This window comes from Emydura macquarii, unplaced genomic scaffold (genome assembly GCF_026122565.2).
Source record: "Emydura macquarii macquarii isolate MOO-44397 ecotype Brisbane River unplaced genomic scaffold, CSIRO-AGI_Emac_v2 contig_431, whole genome shotgun sequence".
In the NCBI taxonomy this organism is placed as follows: Eukaryota; Metazoa; Chordata; order Testudines; family Chelidae; genus Emydura; species Emydura macquarii.
In genome coordinates, this window is record NW_027130568.1 from 13,532,342 (window position 1) to 13,554,625 (window position 22,284).

The following is a 22,284-nucleotide window of genomic DNA, read 5'->3' on the forward strand; positions in this document are numbered from 1 at the left end:
CCCTGTTTTACCCAAACTCGTTTGACCATCCCTCATAAAGAATGAGATCAGCTGTATAAGGTCGAGCACTAAGTTGCAAGTTTTGTACGGCTAAAAAAAGTTTAATCGATTAAATGAACAGGCACGTGGTTTTTTCCACCCACCAATGTATATGACGACTGTAAAGGGACAAACAGCATATCTGCCAACTGAAGCCAGAGGTAGGGCTGGCAGGAAAACAGGAATTCTATTTTGCAGATCTTGTTCTGCTTTGGAAGGGCACTCACTGGGGATCTGGGAGGCACAGGTTCTAGTCCTGAACTCAATCAAGCAAAACAGACACTTGAGCCTAGGTCTCCCATATACCACGTGAGTTCCTCAACCACTGGATTAGTCTGGGATGGATGGGCAACTGGCTGGCTGAGTTGGATGGTCGGTCTCTCGTATAGCTTATGTGTTGAGATAAGAGGGCTATTTTTTTGCTAAAAGTTTCAGTTTCAATGAATCAACATTTTCACTGGAAAATTCCCAAGCAGTTTTAGCTGTGTTTTTCAGGTGTTAGCTAAGGGCCCCTAAAGAATTTTTTTTTATTATTTCAGTTACCATCATTAGTAAGCTAAGGGTAACTGGAATTACCAATGAATATAAAGTAAACTGTAACCGGTCTAGTCAAGTGCCTCCTTCTGGTCACCCACCAGACTGCTGAGAGTGTAATCCAAAACCCTGGAGTCCTGGATCCCCGAGTAATTTAGGCCACCCTGGATCTCAGCAGGCTGCAGTATTGTTTCCTCCCTTGGTGTCTCAGGCACATTTCCTGTGCACTGGAAATTAGGTACCCCTGTATAGAAATGGTGCTGCTCAGCCCACTAGCTTTAGAGCCCCAGGACCACCCGAAAGATACCTCTGTTGCTTAAATACACCCTTTCCCAGAATCTCACTGAAAAATGTGAGCCTTGTGGGTTACACGATAACTCTCAGGAGGCACATGTAATTGTGAAGCAAACAACGCCCTCACACACTTTGCACAGAACTCGAACCCACTTGCTCTTTTTACTTAATCATATAAAGCACAAAAGAAACAATAAATCATAAAGCACATTTAGAAAACAATAAACATCGTAACCGCAATGCCCCTCACTAGCTCACCTTTCCCTTAGGAGACCATTTGGGCTCAGAAAAGCAGGCAGGACTCCCTGCCTCTGTAGGCCCTTACATGCTGGGATGCCTCTTCTCGCTCTTCTTCAGCTGGAGACAAAATGGCCAAAGACTCTAGAAAGCTCACCTCCTCCCTTTATATAACTTTTAGCCCCCTTTATCAGGTGACACAAATGATTACAGAGTCCTACTAGGTGACTTCATTACCAAGGCAACCTCTAAACCAGTTCTCCTAGTTGGGAGCCAGTGTATTGTTTAGACCTATTTCGTTTCTGTGAGAGAGCACTTAACATCAATGGCCCACTTTTGTTATTCTTTTGCCACCAGCCTTTGGAATGTCAGCCCAGCATGGAGGCAACTCAACAATAGAGAAGGCAAAAGGCTGCACATTCGAAATGGAGTTTGCAGCTGGGTAAAGACCCATTACAAGGAGGCATTCATGACTTCGCAGTTTTCATAGTAACACTTCATAATATCAGCTAGAATTCATAAATTAGGCCAGACAGATGCCCAAATCGTCACACATCATATTAACAAAAGCCCAATGGAATCAATAAGAGTCTTTCTTTTGGATCAGGCACATTATGCTCTCCTCTCCAGCATCGCCAAAGGTTGAGCAACAGAGTTTATAATTGAGGTTATTATTAGTTATGAATTACCTTCTGTCTGGCCTGCTCTCCTGAGTCATTTTTTACTGTAAGCTAAACTGTTTGTAGATCACTGTCATTCATGACTGGTCGTTACCAACACTGCTACAGCAGCACTGGCTCTTTGTTGAAGTTTGTCTCTGATAACTTCTTGTTTAAAAAGTGAAGGGAGGTAGAGGGACACTTTAAGACCACAGGGGTCCACAGAAGTCACATGTGTCCCAATCTCAATGTAGTCATGGGACAGTTTTTAAAAGCTGTATCATAATGATATATATAACATGCCAAGAGAATAATATAATAACCATTGTAATAACACAGGGGAAATGCTGGTGCTGCTGCTTTCAGCCCTGCTAAGAATTTTGTTTATAGTATCATTTTTACAACCCATATATATATATATATATATATATATATATATATATATATATATATATATATATATATATATATATAATTGGATGCATTTCTTGCTAGAACTTTCTTGCTTTGAAACACAAAATTAGAGCTCGTCAGAAATTTTCCAAAGGAAAGGTTTTTTCCCCTTTGGAAAATGACAACTTGTTGAAAGTGTAATATTTTTCAGACGTGTCAACTTTGTTAAAAATTCATTTAGAGACAAAAAAAATTTAAAAAAAAAGAGTTTTGATAATGTCAAAATATTCCCTTTCAGTCTTTTTGGAATGGAATGTTTCTATTGTCCATTTAAAAATACCTTTATTTCAAATTTCATTTATTTATTTATTTATAAAGCTGGGATTGTTGGGTTTTTTTTTCAAAAAGCTGGAACTGGAACAAAACATTTTGATTTGTTCAAAACAAAATATTTTGATCATCATGACTTGTTTCATCATTCAAGTGCCTAGTGGGCCACCTTTGGTGAGCAGAACTGCTGCTGTGTTATGAACTGAACACTGGGCTAAGATGCCTAATGCTGATGCTCATCAGACCCCAGAAAAGGTGTTGGATGATATAAACAGGAGGACAGTGGCCACAGAAGTTGGAATCCACTAAGGAGTGCGTAACAACGCACGTGCTGAATCAATTAGCCCTGAAGATTATCATGTCAAGCCCACACCCAACCATCACCCTCAATGAAAGCTGGAGGAGCTATGCCATGGAAAGTACCAGGACCATTGCAGTGGGCTTTGGGTCCTGGGTCACAGGGCTGTGTGGAGCCACTGCAAGTGCAGATCTTGTTAGTAGTAGCAAGTATGCAAACGAGAATGTTGAAGTGGAGAAGGGTTCCATGGGAACAGCAGTTGAACTTCGATCCTAAGAGATAGGCGATTCCATGCTGCAGGGCCAGGCGATAACCCCCATTGCTCTCAGCTGGTTAAAAAGGAGTCAGGTTCAGATCCACGAATCCAGAGTACTGGAAATGGACACTGCAAGGCATCCAGTGCAGTAACATAACCAATCCCAAAGAAGTCAGCAGGAACCCTGGAGAGAGTTCTCTCTTTTTTGTGAAGGATATAGTACCCTGTAATAAGTTCTCAAGAGAGGGGTCCGAGCCTTGGAAAGGTTCCAGCAGTGTTCAGTGAGCTCTCACTGGTCCTTGAAAATCTGGGGTAGATGGTGTAAATCTCACACTGGGCCGTACCCATAGCCACAGCAGCCCTCCAAGGTGAACAGCCTCTGGCATGCTAGAGCAATGTAGGCAAGGACATCAGCAAGCCAGATCCATGACTTTGGGATAAGGATTGGCTCCAAGGGCTGATTCAATAGGACTGGGACATGAAGTGTGGCTGGAAACAAGCATCAGTTGGACAAGGTGCCTCCCTCTCCCAGGGGGAAGGCAGCAACTCTGGACATGAGCTGCACCCTTCCTCTGGACCCTACTCACCTCACCATCTCCATGAGGAAAAGGGGGCCAACATTCCACCTCAGAGAGCACCTAGAAGCTGACTTAGAATTGGGTGTAGGACAGGGGAATCCAGCTGTTTAATTAAAACAAAGCATCATGAAAGCCTGTAGTGGGTGTTGACACAGTGTGCGTTCTGCCCTCAAAAAAGATACACTGGAATTGGAAAAGGTACAGAAAAGAGCAACAAAAATGATTCGGTGAATGGAAAAGCTTTCATGTGAGTAATAAAACTGGGACTTTTCAGCCTGGAAAAGAGGCAACTAAGGGGGGATATGATAGAGGCCTATAAAATCTTTCTCCACACTAGTCATGATTCTGTACCTTTTCAAGGTGTTACACAAGAATTAGGGGGAAGGTCACCAAATGAAATGAATAGGCAGCAGGTTTAAAATGAACAAAAGGAAATATTTCTTCATACAACACACAATCAACCTGTGGCATTCCTTGCCAGAGGATGTTGTGAAGGCCAAGACCATAACGGGGTTTTAAAAAAACCTAAAATTCATGGAGGGTAGGTCCACAAATAGCTATTAGCCAGGATAGGCAGTGGTTGTTGTTTGTCAGAAGCTGTTCATTCCCTCTGAAGCACCTGGTATTGGCCACTGTTGGAAGACAGGCTACTGGGCTTGATGGATAATTGGTCTGACCCAGTATGGTTGTTCTTATGTTCTTAATATCAAAGTGAAGAAATTCATTGAAAAATGAATAAACGTGGGAGTACTGTGACACTCTTGGTGATTCTCTTGAAACTGAGTCGGAGTCTTTAGACAGGAAGAATCAGCTTTCTTGACCAAGGGAGAGGTTGTCTCCTACCAAACGGCTAGGGTTTGCATACCCCAGTTGGATAGGGAGGTTGCATCTCTTTTCTTGAGGCTGCTGATTCTCTCATTAGTCCCCTGATCCTCTTAGGGTAGGAAGAAGTGGTTCTCCACTGATTCTCTTAATTGGATCTAAATTACCAGGGCAGCACTTTAGAGACCTCATCCTCCTCAGGGTGCCTGCCAATAATACTTTCCTTTTTGGAAAGGCTCTGTTGCCTTCTCTGACAGGATGAGTGCCGAAACCTGTAGTCAAAAATCACACAATCCAGTGTAGCAAGGCAATAAAAACCCATTAAATATTATACTACTACTGCCACATTGAAAACACCTATACTATCTTTTTGTCCACTGCGAAGTCTTGGGATTCTCTGTCTAAGATATTAAGAGCTGGTCACTTGAAGTTATTGGGATAGTAGACCCCCAAAAGAGTAGAGCCACTCCTCAGTTCAGTCCAAGACTGTCCACAATGAGGTTGCAGGGCATGAGGAGAGGCTTGAGCTGCTATGTTCAGGGCTGTATGGACTTGTCCACATGGCAGGGTGAGTCAAGTCTTTTGATTTGACCCAATAAGGGGCTTGCTTCAAACCATTGCCAAGAAGAACTTCACAGACGTATTATCCTTGAGAACGATGCCAGAACTGGAGGTTGGTGTACAAGGCACTAGTTGAATCTGGACTATAGGACTGGCTGGGAGTTACCAGCCCTTGAAACAGATCTGTGAATGCCTTGTACTGCTAGCTTTAGAAGGTTCTGATGATATCTATTCTGTGGGATCCTTCCCCCCATATGAGCTCCTTTTTTCCTACTTTCTCTTTTCCAATCTATCTATCCCACCCTTTTCCTGGAAAAACTCACGGTGATTAAAACAATTCTAGCATCATATAAGTGGATGGAACATGGTAGCATAGTCCATCCAAGGCATTCAGTATCCTAACTAAACCGGAAAAGAAACTCTCAGGGGTTTTTCACATAGCCAAATACTTTATCCTCTAATTCGTGATGTGCATGAATGGCTGAACAAGTCTCCCGTTGCCCCTACCTATTATCTACCAAATCCACAGCCAAAGGAATGGGCTTGGCAGACTCAGCAATGAAAGAAGATCCTGTTGAGCTTGACTAGTTTGGCACTGTGACGAGACATGAGAAGTGTAGAAAAAGTTAGAGGCCTCCAGGCTGTCAGTGAAATACCACTCCTCATTGCTTTTTCACTTACCAGTTTGCAGGTCAGGTGGGAGGGGAGGGGTACAAGCCCTGAGGGGTTTTCCTTTCTGGCTCCAAGTATCTGGCTCATGCCAGGCATGACGTTCTCTGGTAGAGTGGCATGTGGGGAGTTTCACTGGAGCAGTACACCTGTCAAACCGTAACACGGGTGTCCTAAGGTGAGTATAAGGAGGACAGAAGGGAGCAGAAGGACAAAAGCTCATTTGATCTTGATTTTCAGTATGAGTACAGACCATGAAAGTACGGCCTCATAGAATCATAGGGCTGGAAGGGACCTCGAGAGGTCATCTAGTCCAGTCCCCTGCACTCATGGCAGGACTTAGTAATATCTACACCATCCCTGCCAGGTGTTTATCTAACCTGCTCATGATCCTTCTTAATTCTGGGGTTTTAAGCAGGAGGTTTCAGAAAAGTTACACAGGGATTTGTGGCAACCCAGCATTCATGGCAGTCACTTTTTGATCCTTTAGAGTCAATCTCTTTCTATCAATGTGAAGCAGAACTCACCAAGCATTGGTTGTTCACCCACTAACAGGGAACGTGAGCTGGATTTAGACCATCGTGAGACAGATTAGTTTTACCCTACTGCAGATGTGTTGTTGCAATAATAATCCTGCTCAGTACAAGAGGAATCACAGGTTCAGACATCTGGTGTTTGTAGTTGGCTGAGGAGCCAATGGGTGAAGGCATCTATAGGATTATGACTGAATGCCTCTAAATCAGTATCCCCCCAAACGTAACAATATGGCAGCAAATGGAGCCTCAGTTGGCCCCGGGTAGCCAGCTGACCCCTTGTGGGTGAGGAGGTGAGGTGCGGAGAGCTGTTCATGTGCGGACCAGAGTGTGGACAAAAGAGACCTGCCTCTCACCCATTCTTGGGGAACCTGGTGCTAAATCATTGCTTCTGGGTCAGGGTTTTGTGCGTAGCAAAGTAGCTATCTTGGTAAGATCTACTGAAAGTCAGCCTTTGACATGAGACTTTGTCTTTTTTTCCCAACATCTCCCCTACGGAGGGGGAGGGGTGTCCTCTAGCACAATGGGAAAACTACCTTCACCATGTGATGAAGGGTGCTTTCCCTCCTTGGTCAGCAGGCTAGCTGGAGGGGCAGGTCGAGTCACCCTTGTTGAAGGGTCCAGCTGCCAGAGGCAGGCAAGGCAACACACATGGGAGGAGGGTCCAACCACCAAAGGAAGTTTCCACCCCTCTCTGGCTCCTAGGTTGACCTGGTGGCCGAATGGGACTTTGGGCTCAGGGCCAAAGAGGGCAGACAGAGCAACCCTAGGCGACTGCCTGCCCCACTCATGGAAGAACTGTGTTGATTTGGGTTGACCCGGTAGCCTTGAGACCAGTGTCCCCCAAAACATACCTCAATATGGATTGTGCTCCCTTACAGAGAAGCCACAGAAGAAGGCATAATAGTCAAGTTGCAGCAGCAGGGGAGGCTTAATAGTCAGCACCCAAATATAGGAGAGATGCTTATTAGTCAGCCTCCAGAGGGTAGGCCTAGGGGTCCCTGGATTGGATCCACCCACCAGGCAAACCAAGAATGGAGCACCCAGGTTGGCCAGAAAGGAGCCATATGAACACTCTTCCACAGGACCATGGGCATGCTAAATCAGCTTTATTTTTCCTCCTACGCATTTTTTCCCTGATTCTCCGGAGGTGAAAGTATTGTTCTCTGAGACATGAAAAGGCAGCTCAGGATACTACCTACCAGTAGCCAACCATACGTATAGACACTATTCATAAGGATTTGTGCCATCATGTTAACCCCATTTAGCCATAGTGAAGTGGGTAGGTTAATGGATAGGGCAGTAGCCTGGGAGTCAGAGGTCTGAGTTCTATTCCTGGCTAAACCACACCCTTCCTGTGTGAATTTAAGTAACTCGTTTCATCTGCTCTGTGCCTCAGTTTCCTAGCTGTGAAATGGGGCTAATACATGCCTCTCTCACAGGAGTGTTTTGAAGATAAAAATCCATTAACAAGTGTAAGGCATTAGGGTATGTCTACACTGTGATAAAAAAAATTAGTGAACAGTCTCAGAGCCCAGGTCAGCTGATTTGGGCCCCAGTTACGGGGCTTTTGAATAGCTTGCAGCATCTCAAAGCCCAGGCTCCAGCCCAAGCCCAAACATCTACAGTGCAATTTTATAGTCCCACAAGCCTGAGTCAGCTGACCCAGGCCAGCCATGCCGTGGGTCTTTGATCACAATGTAGACATACTACTGCAATGAGGGCTATATAAGTACCTAAGTACATGGAGCAAGAAAAGCGTCTCAGAAAAAGGAACTTTTGATTTTGCTTCTGAACATTTTGCTGTCTATTAAACCTCATCTGTTTATTATGGTAGATCAATAGGACATTAAGGAAAAAACAAGAGACTGGTGAAGGCCCATTTTCATAACTTGGCACTATATTAGGGTTCACAACTCAGGCAAACCCACACAAAAAGAGGCAGGTACTTGCACATACAAACTCTTGATTTGCATGGGCAAATTCAGGTGCATGTGAGCTGGCTGTTTTATTTGCAGGTGCAAAGCTGCTTTAATTGAGAGGCTCATAACTCAGGAAATTTTGTACATTTCATAAGAGTGGAAAAAAGTTTTTATTTCATGGTAAACATTGCATGAAGCAAAGACCAGATGTTTGCCCCAGCTCCTGTTTTTACTCTGCCTCACTCTCCCAGCTGGAGTTATTAATTATACCTTTTATTCTCCTATAGCAGCTCTTAACTTTAAAAGATTAAATGGCTTGATTAGCCCTGTTTAGCATTTCCTAGGTGGTTTATTGAATGTCACATTTAACATTCTGGCACCTCAGAGATTAAGCTAAATTCTTGCAGCCTTGAAGGAATATAAACTTTTTTCCAGGGAACAAGAGAAGGGCAATTGTTATATACTGAACATTTTTTATTTATACTCCAACAGTCCCCCCTCCCTCAAAAAAAAAAACCCTAGAATTTACATTATTTCTAAATGTTGACATGGATTTTTTTTTTTTTTGGAAGTATCTTTGGAAGAACTTTCCTACGAACAGTACCTGAACTGTTACCTAAAAACCTGCTCCACACAATGTCCTCATCTGGCTTTTTCTTCGAGCAGATCCACCTTCTTGAAAGTATGCAGAATTACTCTTCAAAGGTAATGATGCTGAGCTAAACCAAATTTATCTACACTAAATGGAATTGAATCCTTCCCCTGTATTCTATGGCATGTGTTATATGAGAGGTCAGAATAGATCATCACATTGATCCCTTCTGACCCTGGAATCTATGACTCTATGAACCCTTGCCTGGCTCAAATGGCTGCATCCCCACTGGCAAAATGGAACCTGTAATTTACCAACAATAACCTGAGATGCACTGCTGGGAGCTCTGAGTGGGGGAGGGGATAGAGGGAGGGAGAGAGTGTGTCAATGCATGTCTGACCTTCAGAGAGCTGGAACATATTCAGCAATTTAAGGCATTGTCATTGGAGAAATCCTTGTGAATGCCCGAGATCATAGAACCCTCCATTTGTTTTCAGTTCTATCTCCAAGCACTAGTTAAATAGCTATCATTTCTAACATTTGCATTCCTCTTACCCCATAGTTGGGGGGATGGTGCTATCATAATTACACTACATTCTTCTGGATTCCATAATGAGCTATTATTTTGCTAATGGAATATTCAAGTAGTCTGCAGTAATTTATCAAATAGTCCCAAATCCCATTTTCTCTGTGTGAATCTTTTTGTTCGCAGGTAAATTGATGTGTGGGGGGTTATCAAGGCTTTTTTGTAATTCAAATTAACCATTCCACCGCCCTCTCTGAAGAAAAGATCTTTAGGCACAGAATGTTATTTCTTTTAAATAATGTTTAGAATTAGAATTGTGCAGACTTTATGTGAGTGGTAATTTCTGCATTTTAATTTATTCTTAAAATGTCTTTGCATTTCAACACCTAATTTTGAAAATTTGCCTAAACTGAAGGGGAGCAAATTGTAATTCAACTTCCCTTTAAATCTACTGTCTGTTCCATTGTCAGATTAAACTGCCAGCATTTTAGAGCTGCACTGAGTTGGAAATGAAGGACAGAAAACCCCTCTGGTTTTCAGAGTTTTATCTTACTTATGGTTAGAAAGAAAGAAAGAAAGAAAGAAAGAAAGAAAGAAAGAAAGAAAGAAAGAAAGAAAGAAAGAAAAGGCCTGAATGTACATATAGAATAAATCAAACACCCACCACTCATACACACATCCCACACATATACAAACACAAAATGTATGAGAGAGAGAGAGAGAGAGAGAAGATTCCTTATAGCATTGCATAGCAGTGACTGTTCAAAGCATTCTCTGTAGCCAGCACTCTATCCTTCAGCTCCTTTCTCAAAATCACCTCTGTCACAATGCCTATAAGGAATCAGCCATTTAATAATGGCTTTGGGGTGTAGATGGGGACGGTTGGAATTTTACATATAAGTATCAGAAGAAAAATAGCAAAAGGAAAGATATGTATACAAAAACTGAAAATATTTGAAGAGATCCCTCTGCCCCACACACCGTTCGTACGCCGTCTTCTTAGATCCCAGTCCTGCAATAAACTCAGCAAAAGTATACCCATACATCTGAGTGCATCCCCATTTAGAACTGCCTGTGTAGAGGTTATTGCAGATTCAGAGCTTTAGATTTTATGTTCTCTGGAACAGAGTCTGTATCTTCCCATGGGGCTGTACAGCACCTACACAATGAGGTTCCAGTTCTAGTTGGAATCTCTGGAGACTTATGCAGTGGGGGCTTCCCAGTCTAAAATAAGTTGTTCAAAACTCCCACCCCTTTGCTGTGGGTTGGAGATCCCTCCTCCAACTTTCAGGGAGGCAAGAATCACTCCAATGCACATATCTGTTCCAACATCTTCATCAGAAGAACCACAGTACCACTAAACAAGAGTATAATACAATAAATCCAAGTACTTCACAAAGGAACTTTAACTCCATCAATAACAAGCCATCCAAACACTGTCTCCGCCTTTATCCATAACCCCAAGTTAAGACACTTTCTTCACTTTACCCGGTTATTGTCTTCGGTGTAGCACAAGTATGACAGCTGCCCTCTTGGCAGATACAGTAGGGATTGAAGCAGGGACCACCAGAGATAAAAAGCATAAACTTCTACAGCTTGAGCTAAAGAGACATGGCTGTATCAGCTCATCCCTGGTGTATGGGGCACACATGCCAGTGGATTATACACACGTCTAATGGCCACACACCCAGGCTGTTCCTTGGGTCTGTCCCCCATCCTGAGAGCTCAGGTTCTCAACCTGCTGCAGCCCTGCTGGGCAGTCTCTTCTAGAGTGGCATCCCCACACTCGAATGCTTGCAGCAGGAAGTACAGGTGGGATTTCCTGCCAGCTGTCCAGCATGGAAGTAAACAGGCTAGATCCTGTACTCAGCCCTCTACTCTGTGAAGGGCTGGGCTGCCTTCACAGCACTGCTACTGGTACATGACGTAAGGGGGCGTCTCACTACCATAAAAAGCTAATAAATACAGCAAACAAGACAGTGTCTAATGAGGGCATTTTAACTGTTATGTTCCATTATTAACAAATGAATACATCTTTTTACTAGTCCTCACATACATCAAGTCTTTTAATAATATCTTAAAATGTATGCTAGATCTTAGACCATTTTAACATCCTCCTTCGAGCCATATCACCCACATTTATAACACATCTAATGTGACAGAATACTTTGGGAATATTCTGTTGCCGCACTATTATTCATTAAACATAAATATTCGGGAAATGAACTTTACTAACCACATTTTTTAGTTGAAGGAAATTGTGTAATATAAACATTTGGTTCACACTCTAAATGTCTTAAAATACTGTCATCTGCCTGCAGTAATTTATGTTAAATGGAAACTAATTGTGTCTAATCATGGCTCCAAGTTTCCCACGAGTCTATGGTCAAGTGGTTAGAACGAGAATCCACACTAGTATGCTTCATTGTATGTGCTATAGTTAGGCTTGGAAGGATTAGATTGTCATCCGTAAATGTCAGTAAATGTCAATTTCACCACACACAAACCTGCAAAATATATTCCCATTGATAATAATTACCATTTGCAGACAGGCAAAGTAGGAAAAACTGCTGCTTGAGAACTTATTACAGTTTGATGTAAGGATATTTACTTTATATATTTTGACATGCAATATAGACAATTTGTGCTTTAACAGTTATAAAGCTTTAATTTTTGAATCTCAACATCTACTGTCATTAAATAATTATTGTCTGCCCCCACTGTCTGACCATCCCCCATAATTCTTCATCACTGTGAAAATTTAAACTTGATAAAAAATTTTAAAAATGCTTAAAAAGACCCATCAATGTCCATCAAAATTATTTTAAAAAAATCAAATTCTGCCAAGCCTATTTATAGTGAAGATTGGCAGCTATCCACAGAGAGACTGAATGCTATCGAAATCCTAGAGTAATTTGCTCCCAAAAATAGAGAGATTTATTTGTATTTGTGCATTTAATGAAATGTAACTTTTTTTTATTTAAATTATACAGTGAGATAGTAATGAAACAAATCTGATGGTCAGTATCCTGAAACTAGAGAAATTTAAAACCAGACATACAGTTTGCACATAATTGAAACATTAGTGTGAACAGACTAAGAATTGCCCCACTATTTAACAATACTACATGTGCCATTATCCGCTTTGTATCCTGAAAGATATTCTTAACACAATCTCTTTATCCCGAGAAGTGTGTTCCCTGAGCCATATCAGTGCCAGAAAAAGACCCCAGTACAGCTGCAGCTACCAGCAAAACTGCACTTTTACCACTACAGCTTATTTTGTTTGGTGGGGGCTGAAACAAGCATGGGCAAAATTGCACTTTTGCTGGCATGAGCTGCAATCACACTAGTGTAGACCTATCCTGAGATGGGCCCAAAGAAAAACCTGATCTGTACTGTCCCACAAAGCCATGCTCTTATGTGGGGAGGCAGATTCAGATATGTAAAGAAAAATCTCAGTTTTCATTCCTTCATGGGGAAGGACTGTCAACTATCATCTGGGCATCAGGGTAGTTCACATTTTATAGCTATTCATTAGTGAGACTCCCTGTTGAAACTGTCACTAAATGCCTTCCTATGGCTGCGATGCTGTAGGATTAAAGATGACCATTTATATTATTGATATTACCAATTGCAACAAATCTTGTACAAAACATGTCATGTAAGGTATCAATGGAAAAGGTATAATTTGCTAAGTAAGATTATCTTCTTTAGATACACGTGTCATCTTTGTATCTGAAGATATGAATATGGGCTCTGTACATGTATGTTAAACATGTTTGTTCCTGGGTGGCACTCCACAGATAAGAATTTACATTAGGGCTAGACAGCTCTGTATTGATGGCCAATCAAGGATACTCCACTCTGACAATGGGCCATTGAAAAAACTCATCCTGTCCAGAAAGTTCTTCCTGTGGATGGTTCAGACAGCAAGGCACCAATGGCTGCCCCTATGATTCAGCAAACCATACAAGGACATGTGACCCTGGGCTCCATCTTGGAACAGTAATTTTCCATGCACCTGGGGCTGTGGGCTTTGTTTGGGACAGTAAATTTCCAGGCATATGGCAGAGGATATAAAAGATCTCAGACACCTGCAAGTTTGCCTCTTTCCTGCTCTAATTCTCTGGACTGTGGATTTACAACCAAAAAGGAGCATCTTGAACTATGGACTGAAGTTTTGGAAGTTACCAGAGAGACTCTTGCAAGTCAGCTGTCCATTCCATCACTGCTACAAACCTGATAAAAGGATTTTGCAATCATTTGTATGGATATGATCTATTAACTATTTATAACTTTCTTCTTTTCTTTTAATAATAAATCTTTAGTTAGTTTACTAAGGATTGGCTGACAGCATGATATTTGGGTAAGATCTGAAATACATATTGACCTGGAGTAAGTGTTTGATGCTTTGGGATTAGAAAGAACCTCACATACAGTGAATTAGGTTTTCAATAACCTCTCACTATATTCGATTGGGTTACCAGGATGGTAGCCATGGGCTGAAATGCCTAATGGGGACTGTATCTGATTTCTTGCTAACCAGTGTGGTGATACAGAAGTTCTTTGTTACTGGCTTGGTGAATCTAATAATAGAACAAGCCACCAGTATGGGGGGATTGTCTGCCCAATTTCTTGCAGTCTGCCCAGAGTGTGGCATTCTCAGTGTGGCCCATCCACAGGCATCTGGTCACAATTGCAATTTCTTTTATGTTGATACCTGCTCATCTCTACCACGTGGGGCTGATTTTGAACTAGCAGCCTAGGTGTGAAAAGCTGTGTACCCTATTACTAATCTTGTGTGCCAATTCACTACACATTTGTCTGTTAAAATGAAACAGACTCAATTAATAAAGAACTAAAGGAAGGTAATGTAATTAATGCAAATCAACATGGATTTATGAAAAATATAACCTGTCAAACTAACTTATCTTTTTTTAATAAATGAGAATACAAGTTTACTTGATAACAGTGACAGTGTTGACAAATGGCTAAGGCATTTTACTTAGTACTGCATGATATTTTGATTAAAAAACAAGAATGATATAAAATTAACATGGCACACATTAAGTGGATTAAAAACTGGCTAAGTGATAGGTCTCCAAAGGTAATTGTAAACAGGGAATTTTTATCACATGGGGTATTTCCAGTGAGATCCTGCAGAGATCCGTTCTTTGCCCTACACTATTTAACATCTTTATCAATGACTTGGAAGAAAATATAAAATCATCACTGATAAAGTTTGCAAATGACACAAAAATTGGGGGAATGAAAAATAGAGAAGACAGTCACTGATTCAGAGCAATCTAGACTGCATGGCAAATGGGGCACAAACAAACAATATGTATATATTGTTATATATATTGTTTATTGTTTAGTATATCTAAATGTAAATGTATACATCTAGGAACAAAGAACACAGTCCATAGTTACAGGATGGAGGACTCTATCCTGGGAAGCAGTGACTCTGAAAAAGACTGGGAGTTGTGGTAGATAATCAGCTGAACATGAGCTCCCATTGCGATGCTGTGGCCAAAAGAGCTAATGTAACCCTGGCATGCATAAAAGGGCAATCTCGAGTTGGAGTAGAGAAGTTATTTTACCTCTATTTGGTACTGATGTTCGCTGCTGGAATACTGTGTCTGATTCTGGTGCTCACAGCTCAAGAAGGAAGCTGATAAATTGGAGAAGGGTCAGAGAAGAACCACAAGAATGATTAAAGGATTAGAACACATGCCTCATAGTGATAGACTCAAAGAGCTCAATCTATTTAGGTAAGCAAAGAGAAGGTTAAGGGTGACTCGATTATTGTCTATAAGTACATGGGGAACAAATATTTAATAATGGGCTTTTCAGGTATAATGATCCAATGGCTGAACATTGAAGTTAGACAAAATTCAGATTAGAAATACATTTTTGACAATGAGGGTAATTAATCATTGGAACAATTTACCAAGGGTTGTAGTGGATTCTCCATTACTGACAATTTTTAAATCAAGATTGGATTTTTCTCTAAAAGATCTGCTCCAGGACTTATATTGAGGAAGTTGTATGGCCTGTGTTACACAGAAGCTCAGATGAACCCAGTGGTCCCTTCTGGCTTTGGAATCTATGAACATTATAGCAGATTGGAATGTAAATTGTTCACTTCCTACTAATCTCACCTGATGTCTCAACTGGCTGGGACCCTACTCTTCAGTTTATGTTGATCAGTGCAAAGTGAGTAAGTAATAACATTTTCATCATGGATGACTAGATATAGATACATCCTACTGATTGGGCTTCATTCTAAGACTCTAGACAGTTGCATATGCAAACATAGAGAGAGGCAGAATGGTCGAGTGGCTGCCTAGGACATGGGGACCAGGGATTAAATCCCTGCTCCATCACAGACTTCCTGTGTCTTGGGAAGTCACTTGTCTCTCTGTGCATCAATTACCTGTCAGTTAAAAAAAAAAGTGAGGATAATAGTACTTCCATACCTCACAGGGGCGTTATAAAGATAAATTCATCAAACACTGCGTGGTGCTCAGATTCTTTATTCAGATACTTCACATACTATAGTAATAGGGCCCATTAGTTTCTAAGGTAGATTGAATGTAAATTTGGCATTTCATGACTTTTGAATACTTAACAATATTTAGATTGTAAACTCTTTGGGGCAGAGACTATTTATTACTCTGTTTGTCCAGTGCCTATCACAATGGTCCCTGGTCTTGGTTGGTCTCTAAGTGCTATCATAATATAAATTAATAATAAATAAAATAATAATCTAAGCTTCAGCATTCTCTTAATGTTTTTGTTTCTAGCAGAATAGAATACTATTTCCACACAAGTATCCCATATTCTCAATAAAAATATGTCAAGGGAGAGTACTGAGATTTGTCTAGATTTTTCCCGTTTCATCATCACAATAACTCAGTAGGAATTTTTTGTTCAATCACATTTGACCAAAGGAGTATTTTGCATAACAGTGGCATCCACACGTTCCAATTCTATGGCAATCCACCCCCAAGTGTAACGTATCACTACTCTTTTAGAAGAACCTCTTGATTTAGGTTGTTTGGTAAATTATTATTCACATCTTCAGTGTAGATGTAAAATGATTTTGTCAGTTAACTTGGGAAGGGTGGTAATAATGATTTGCACTGTTAGAAGGTTTAAACACCTACCTCTGAGTGTCCACTCTATCTTTTCACACCATGCTGCTAAAAGAATCCAGTCGAGGAAAACAAACCTTTCTTCACTGGGTGCAAGAATAGAGACAATATGAATGAAGATCTAATGACTAAAAACATAGCACATTTTTTGATAACTCTAGAGCTTTCAGCAGTTGAGACTACACACATTGACACTGGCTCCGCCTCATTGCTCATGAACAAGACTAAAAAACTTCCCTTTAACAGAAAGGAGAAAAATCTCAACAGCTTGACTCCAGCAGGATTTGCCATAGCTTTCAAAAAGATGTACTGTAAAAGCAAACACATTGACTAGCAAAGGCTTCTCACTAGTGGGAAACAAGCCCTTCTTTAATAAAGGCAAATCACTATTTTTTCCCCAGGGCTAGCAGTCCGCAACAATCAGAAACTGCTTGCACAGCCACATCCATGCAAAGATCTAAAATTCTACTGTTTCCTGTGAGAGATTATATGTCCAGATGATAGCTTTCACTAAACCCATCCAGTTGAAACCAACATTCCACTCCCCGTTTGCCACAGTCTTGCTAAAGCAAAGCCCAATTGAAAACATACGATATTTAGAAGAATTTGAACACACAGCGGCACACACAGCTAGAGGAGATTTTTCATAAGGCTACTTTCCCCTGGCCTGTGTTTCAAGACAGTGAAATTTGTGCCTGGTCCCATATACAAATGTTAGCATTGACATTTACATTTTGCCCTATCAGTAAGTTCAGGGAAGACAAAAAGCTTTCAGTTCTCTGTTGTTTCTGCCAACGAGCTTATGGGAGCCCCAGAAAAAGGGCTGCTGCAGCTGTTTCAAATGAGAAACCTTAATTTCGTTGCAAATCTTTTTCTGCCTCCTAGCTTTCAGTATCAGTATGTTATAGTAAATTAGTTCATTAAGTACTTCTTGTCCTTTGTACCCTACTCATCTTTGAGGACAAACTTTAGATTTACCTCTTGCGAATGTTCATAATATTTCTACTCAAAGGACACCTGCTGTTTTCTAAAGGGGACACACCACTTGGACTCCTTCCCAGTCTACTTCATAAAGATATATTACAATTACCAGTTATTAAGAAAATTATCCTTTTTCTCTTAGTGATTTACTATATTCTTCCCCATCTTCATTGTTAGGCTGACCTTTCTCCTACAGACAGACATGAAGACAACCTTAAATGAAAATGAGACAAATTTCATTTTGTTGTGAACTGCCTTTTCAATTATTTAGCTCTTTTCTATTTCCCTTTGCTAACCTGGACCCAAGCTGTTAATCTGGCACAGGTCCCTAACCTCCAGATTAAAATATGCAAAATTGTTATCCTTCCATTTAGACCAGTGTAGTATGCATTGTAATTACAAGGAAGTGTTTGATTCAGGTTTACAAGAAAAACTGAGTTACTTACTTCTGCCAAAGCCTGTAAAAAATATAAACAGAATCTGACATGTTGTAACCAATACATTTATATACAATAGATGCACATAAAGTAAATTGTGGTGTATTATATATTCTTTGTGGCAGCCGTTGCTAGGAAATCCAATGACACCTCCTAGGAGTTAATGGGCCTGATTCTCTATCCTATTACACTTAGTGTACTCCATTGATTTACACGAGAGTAATGGAGAGGAAAGTCAAGCTAACTGACTCAAGTTCTGCTCTCACATGGTGCCTGATATATTGCACATTGAAGTAAATCAGAGTTTTCCTATTGACTATAATGAGCATTAGATTGGGCCTTTACAGAGTATTTATTTAGAATGTAATGTAGTTGCTCCAGTTTTACAGCAATTTTTAGATTAGAATTTGCTGTGTGTTTAAGGGATAAATATTATAGCACAGAGGTACTGTCATCTCCCCACACACACGTTTGTTGCTGTTGTTTTGCTGTCTTTTTAAGGTATCTTTCCCTAGCATCATCACAATGTTGGGATGAAAGATATCTCACGACACTTAAGTTTGTGAATCCAGCATATTGAAAGAGAATCTACATGGTCAGGTCACATTCTTTCCAGGCTTTTTCAAGGTCTTTTGGAGACATACCAAAATTGCACATTTTACATAACCATATATCATTTTCTGGTCAGAAAACATATTGTTACAGTGCAACAAGGTATCTTGAAATCTGGAATTTCATAAGTGCAATTTTATATGGCTAACTCAACTTTAACAACATTCAGTGAACTGGGGCATTACTTAGAACAGAAACCATGTTTTTGTGGAGGCCTGAATCTGGAAGGATAAGTGTTAGAAATTGTGTTAACCTACCCTAAACACATAGAGCATTCTACATTTACAGTAGGGCCCAGCTCTAGCCTCAATCGTACCCAGTCAACCTCACTGAAGTTGATAGAATAGAACTATGCAACATAAAAGGACATTTCCACAATATTCTAGTTACACAGAATTTTCCACAATTTTATTTCACTGTTTATATAAACCCCAAATGGTGTGGTTTTGCAAAACTGTCAGTTTTCTTGGACAACATTGCAAATTTTGAATTTTTGCATATTTTAGCAGAAGATAACCTTGTTCAATTTCAGTGGGATTCTTGGATTGCACAAGGAATACACCAGAGAAGAAGGATGATCCAGTGGTTAAAGCAGCAGGCTGTGGCTCAGGAGACCTTTGCTACAGACTTCCTGTGCAACCTTAGGAAGACACTTAGCTTCTCTGTGCCTCAGTTCTCCATATGTACAAGGAGGACAGTAGCACTTTCCTACCTCGCAGGGTTTTTGTGAGGATGAATAAATCAAAGATTGTAAGGTACTCACATACTATGGTAATGGGGCCATATAAGTACACAAGCTGGAGAGACCATCAGGGTCTCGATGGCCAAGTGACTTACCACAGTCAGAGAATAATTCCAAGTAGTGAACAATCTGATTAATCCAGTTTGCAGCCTTCCTTTCAAGAGTTGTGTGTCAAGGAATTTTCAGCTTATTTTGTGGATAAAAATGCTTGTGTCAGGAAAACATTGTCCGTCTCGCTGTCTGGTAGGCACCATCACAGACACTTCCCTATTCATTTTGCTCACTGACTACACAGGCTGAGGAGCTGCAGGCGATAATTTGCAAGTGGGATCCATTCCTCTCTTGGGTAGTGAAGGAAAGTACAGAGATCCTTACAGTTGACTATCGATGGTTTCCTTTGGTAGGGCAAGAAGCCAGCTTTTCTGAAAGAAGCACTTGTTAGATCCAGAGATTCAACCACATAAATAAAGATGAGGTGAACAAAGAGTGAGAACCTGAGAGTTCTGCATCTGCCCTGAGTGGGACTTTAGATCCAGAACCTCCGGTATCTTTAAGAAATGTAATTTGCCAGTTAATTTGCCATTGTTAAAGATGCCTGAAGGTTGGTCTTTCATACTGCAAGGTGCCTATCCCCTTAGCTTCTGAGTGGGCAAACACGGTAATTAAAATTAAGATAAATTCTCACAATTATCCACAGGTGAGGTACAATATAAGCAATAGCAACGTACTGAGCATCCTGCCCTGCCAATGCACCTCAAGCCCAATTTGAGTGGTCCACTCCTGTGGGTGTGAGGGTGGTGGTAACAGTGAACCAAGATACTCCAAACCTTATTCAAAACGTATTCGTGCGCAAGTCCCCTTGAAGTCACAGGAGGTTTTGCCTAAATCTCAGTTAATAACTACAGAATTTGGCACAGTAAAATACTTTGCACTTCTATAGTATGTTGCATCTAAATATCACTAACTACTTTCCAAACATTAAGAAGTTAACCATTCTGTGGTTGGTAGGTATTACCCTCCTGATTTGAAAAGCCACACAGAGAGAAATGAAATTAGGGCTAGATCGTAGAACTCCTGACTCTGACCACCACTAGACCTTGCTTTCTTCAGATCATTTTGGCTTCTGTCAGTCTCCATTCCTGTTCGCTCCTTGATGAGCTTCTGATGCGGCTACCAATGGCTACCGTTTCTCTGATGAGACTGCTAGCAGTAATGTCAAATAATGCCAGCTGTGACGTTGGTTTCTGCTGTATGGACAGCTGTCCATGGAATCAACCTGAGACCAACTCATTTTGTGCAGGTTACCTAACACCCAACAGATGGTAACAGCTTTTCATGACCACCAACAATGGCTACATTCACACTAATGAACTAAAGGTGAAGGCCTTGTATCCCATTACCAGTCACTAAGCTATCTACTTCCTAGAAAACAATATTGTCTGGGATTCCCATTATTAACTACAGCATTTCTGTTTAGAATGTTTGATAAAAGTCTGGAGAACTAATTTTAGAGAAAAGATCAATTAAACTGTTACAATTTCCTTGTAAGGTTTAATATTATAAACTTTGAATGGATATCTTAATTTGGCATCATTAATAACTGGAATATCAGTCATGATTTCTGTTTTCTCCTTAAACCGAATATGATTAACTCCACTCTTTCTCAAAGGTATAACTTTGCAAAGGATAAAATACACAGAAGTACAACCAAAGATCATTCAAGGAATGTTGTTTTTGGGTCTGGTTTTATGAGCAGGACTGTATCAATCCAATGAGTACCTATAGTTTCATACATTGCTATCCACATATTCCTAATGAAATGGTATTGTAATGTAATGGAATGAAATTCATATATACTTAACAATTTAGCACTTTACATATTTTACTTACATATATTTACATATTCATTTTCCAAAAAGAAACTGTTTATTGAAAAATGGCAAAATTCTTCAGTTTCTTAAGTTTATGAAATAAAGACTCACAAAAGTGAACAATTTCATGTGTGCAAAAATGGGGGTAATATGTAATTGTCGAAAATTACACCCCAAATGTTTCCTAGAATTTTTCACGTTTTATTTGTCCTGCGGCATCATACAGGATCTCAGAAATCAAAAAACCCTAATGCTCCCACCATGCTGTAACCATTTCTTTACACAGACCAGACTGTCTGTCCTCTTCTAGGCTACCCCTTCAGGGCTGTCTGTTTACCACTGTCACCTAACTGCTGACACACTAGGTGCACAGAGGGTGTGCTGCTGCTGCACCTCCCCCCCAGGGCTGGCCAGCACAGCTTTTAAACACACACCAGCCAGTTTTCAGGGTCCCCCTGATTCCCCAATTGCCCTGGTGACTGCTGCTCCATTACCACCCCTCTGTCCAGATGCCTCTGCAAAAGGATATCTCCAAAATCACTACACTGTAGGCCCAGGCCTAATGACCCGTTGGTTAATTGCCTGTGTGCAGGGGTGTGAGCAAGGCAGAGGGCAAGCAAGGGACCCCCCTCCCAATAATCGTCAGAGGGCACAGAACTCCTCTGGCCCCAGAACTGCGGTGGTGGTGGCGGGGGAGAAGTGAGCTGCTCCTTCTGGGGTGGGCAGGGGATAGCATGAGCTCCTCCCAGGGCGGGTGCACAGAATATGCCCCCCCAAAAAGGATCAAAGTTAAATTTCTGCACATCCCCTTGCCTGTGTGTGTCTTTTGTGATCTATGTCAGGCTGTGTACCTGGCCGTACAACCCAAACACATGCTCCATCTGCCTACTACTCACATCCCAAACACGTAGTATCTATGGAAGAAAGCAGTTTTATTCAGAACACTAAATATTTTAGGGCCAATTCTCTTGTACTGGTGTAGCAGCACTAAGGTCAAAGGAGGTACGCCAGCGCACTACAGTAGACTTAGAATAGAACCTAGGTCAATAAATACAAAATGCGGCATTCCCAGCGCACATTCGAAAGCCAGCTAGTCAGCTCTCACATCCTCCCTGGCCACCACGACACACACAGACACACCTTCTCTTTATGTGTAGAGATTCCCCATTTTTCTGTACCATGTTAAAACATATACAATCAGACTCAGCACAAAATATGCAGGCTGCTGTGGGATT